Here is a 3580-nt window from a genome sequence, read left to right on the forward strand (position 1 = left end):
GTGGAAGGTAAGATTGGGTACAGTGGTTCTACTGGCATTTTAGAATTCAGGTTTTGTTTAATTCTTGTACCCATCCTGTATTTTCATGTTCTGTTTCTTTGGGTTGGATTTAGTTTTACCAAAAACATGAGATTTTGAGGGATTCAGCTTATCAGTTATCCATTGTCACAGTAATGCTGCATAATAAACAACACAAAACCTCCGTGACAAACAGCAATAAACATGTTTAGCTCATGAGCCTGTGGGTCAGTGACTTCTATTAGACAGTTTTTCTGGTCTTGGCTGGTCTCATTCATTCTGGCTGTCAGCTGTAGGACAGGGTCCCTGGGATGCTGAGGTAATTCAGTTCTATGCCCTACACGGCCCGTGTTGCAACAAACTCTTCCTTGCAAGCTCTCATGGTGAAGGCAGAGAAGCAAGAACAAGGAAGAGCCAAAAGGCTTAAGTATTTTGCAAGCTTCTGAGGGCTTTACATTTACTAATACCTCATTGGTCAAAGGAAGTCATATGACCCAGTATGGAGCCAGAGTAGGAAGCGCTAGTAGGTTCTTTGGCAAAGGACAGGGACTCAGGAACACATGACAGATGGTGGCCATTTTTGTAGTCACGTTGTACTTTCTTAGAATTCATCAGATTGAAAGTAATTATGCACCCTCCGTCCTAGGAAGCTCCCAAGATAAGGAGCCATGTTTGTGAATTCACATTTAGGATTTTGGGCTAAGCTGGCCTTAGTCTGAATGTTATGTATATCCCTGTTAATGAGGTGTATTCGAACCAACTTCTGTGGGAAAATGCCAAGAGACTGGACTGGTAATAATATGGGGATTGACTAAATCAGAAACAAAGCTCAGTGATTTCATGTTGATAACTAGTGTCAAGAATGACAGTCATTTGGCCTTAGAGTGAACTCACACGATCAACCCAGAGTATATCAGTGACAAAGCAGCACTAGCAACCAAGTCTGTTGGCTAGGATGGGGTTGCTCCAAGCCTAGATGCTTTCAGTAGAAAATGCAAAAAAGTAGTCAGAGGTACTTAATGAGGTTATTTAATCCATTTGATGACTTTCTGGAATTTTAATATGCAACATATGTAAAAGAATGATTTTGTACATTTTAGTTGTAGCTCACTCATGCTCGCTCTCTCTCTTTCTCTCTCTCAACTACCATTAAAAAAGAGACGAGATCCCTGTGTCACCATTATGATTCCAGGCTCAAATATTTTCATAGTGAATTATGTTATATGTTAGACTACTAAGAGGTTCAAGGATAAGTAGCCCCAGCTTGGTGTTAAAGCACAGCTAGAGGTTCAGGTTTGTTTTAGGCTACCCTGAAAGTCTACTATAGAACTGGGAGTGATACTAAGACTCCTGTACGGTCTTCATTTCTTCGTTTACTCATTCATCCTTTAGGAAGGTCTTTGGCCTTGTTCTAGAGGACATTGTCATTATACATTTATTATGAGTTTGACATGAAACACAGGTATTAACCTGTATCTGTGTTGGCTTAGGGTTTGTATATTAAACATTTGTAGCCACTTGACATATAAGGACCTACTTAGTACTGTTTATACGTTTATAAAGTTTTTTTTTTTAATCAATTCATCTTCCTGTACAAGACAATAAGATCCTTTCCTTGCAGTGGCATGACCTTGAGTGATTTCACACAGCCATGGCTCCCCAGAGCCAAGGAGTATTTAGGGTCATGCTTTGAAAACAAGCTAACTTTCATATGACTGGATTTCTACTGACTAGGTAATAAGGATGTACCCACTAGATTTCACATAATGCTCTCTTTGCTTTTGGAATGGCTGTGGTCTCTAGGAGGTCATAGTGTTGCCATTTTCCAGCCACTAGCCCATGGGAGGACAGAGTTTGGGAACTGCAAGAAAAATAAATTGTGTTGGAGGCCACTTTAGACATGTCTTTATCTAAGTTATAGCAGTACAGGATGGGTAAAGTATTCTTCAACATGAGTCATTTCTTATCTTCATCTTTGGTGAGTATGTGTTCTCTTTCCTCGGGGGAACTGTTCACTGCATTTGACATCTGGTAATCATTCTTGCTTCCAGAAACCACAAATACACCATAGTATAACACAAATGACCATAGTATCTTCTGAGACTTAATTTTAGCTAAAAAGAAAAAGAGGTACTCGTGCTACACTTTAAAATATCATCAAGAAATTAAAACATCTATTTGGGTGGTGCAAATGTTATTTTAATTTTTTGGAATGTGGTGATTTCATCCAGCTGTTTTCTAGCACACCAATAGACTTCAGAACGTAATGTGTTGCTGGCATCTTGACTGTCTTCATCCGTCAGGGAACATTTCACTGACACGATTTAAGGAGATCTGGCCAGTTAGAATAGTGAGTTTGTACTTCTTCGTCTGCATGCATCAGATTCTTTTTGACTTTGACCTGGTGTATTAGTAGAGACTTTTAACTACTATGGGATAACACCATTGATCTCCTTCTTGTTTGGAAGTATGCACTTCCATTGTTATTCTCGGAAGGACGAACCCTAGCTGTTTCAACGTTGGCTTTGGTTTAGTGTCTTCTCTGGGCTTTCTGAAGAACCAGAAAGAAATGAATAAACTAAGGTTTTCTTATTCAACCAAATATATATTCTCTAAATATTTAGTACAAGTTTGACCTGCAACACCTTACTTCATTACCATTCTTGTCCCCAGTGTTCTATTTTCCCTCTGTCTCTTCCCTTCCATATTCTAACCCTGCTGAAATTTGTTTTTCTCTTTGGAGTAGGACCGACCTCTGATGGTCTTTACCTTCCATTTCTCTAATAGATTTCCGAGTTCCATGGAAAGCTTCCTTTCAATAATGTTTTTCAAACTTCAATTAATACAAATCCCCACAGATCTTGTCAGAACACAGATTCTAATTCAGTAGGTCAGGACAAGGCTTGAAATTCTGCACTCCTCACCGACTCTTACGTGAAGCTGAAGTTGTTGGTATAGAACATACTCTTGGGTAGCAAAGTTCTACATGATCACCTGCTTTTGAACCCCAGGATATCTGGGCTTTTAAGCTGAGGGCAAGAAATTTGGAGACAGCTTTCCATCTTTAGATAAGTACAGCAATTTCGCCTCTAATTGTAGTCACTAAGCTTATCTTTTAAAAATATCTTCGTTCCTTTCACCAACAGAACTCAAGATGCAGCCCTGTGAAAGTTGCATCTTAGAAATAGGGACACTATGACATTGAGCATAGTCCTAAAGACTTTTCTGGTTACAGGGATCATCCATTTCACACATCCTTGAATAGCAAACGTAAAGAGAATCCAGCCAGCAACGTGAGTACAGGTACCAAACCCAGCTCTGCCATGCTCAGATCATTTAAGATTTCTGAGTGTCAGTGTCTAAATATATAAATCCGTGGACTAGACCCAGACCATTTCTGAGACACGTGTACTGTAGAATATCCTACAATTCTGGATCTGTCATTGAGGAATCTTAGATGCCAGTGACTACAATCTTCCTAGCCTCCATATCCTTTTGTTTTATAACATGGCAGGGGATATTCCCAGTTCTGTCTCCATGCTGTCAAAGGAACACGAACACA

At 39.6% G+C, this 3580-nt stretch overlaps 1 long non-coding RNA gene across 2 annotated transcripts in view; it reads left to right on the forward strand.

Annotated features, from left to right (window-relative positions):
* Nucleotides 1–3580, forward strand: part of LOC132026781 (uncharacterized) — a 193335-nt gene that overhangs the window by 137681 nt on the left and 52074 nt on the right. The gene's annotated exons all lie outside the window — the stretch shown is intronic.

Source organism: Mustela nigripes, chromosome 1, assembly GCF_022355385.1.
Source record: "Mustela nigripes isolate SB6536 chromosome 1, MUSNIG.SB6536, whole genome shotgun sequence".
NCBI classification, from domain to species: domain Eukaryota; kingdom Metazoa; phylum Chordata; class Mammalia; order Carnivora; family Mustelidae; genus Mustela; species Mustela nigripes.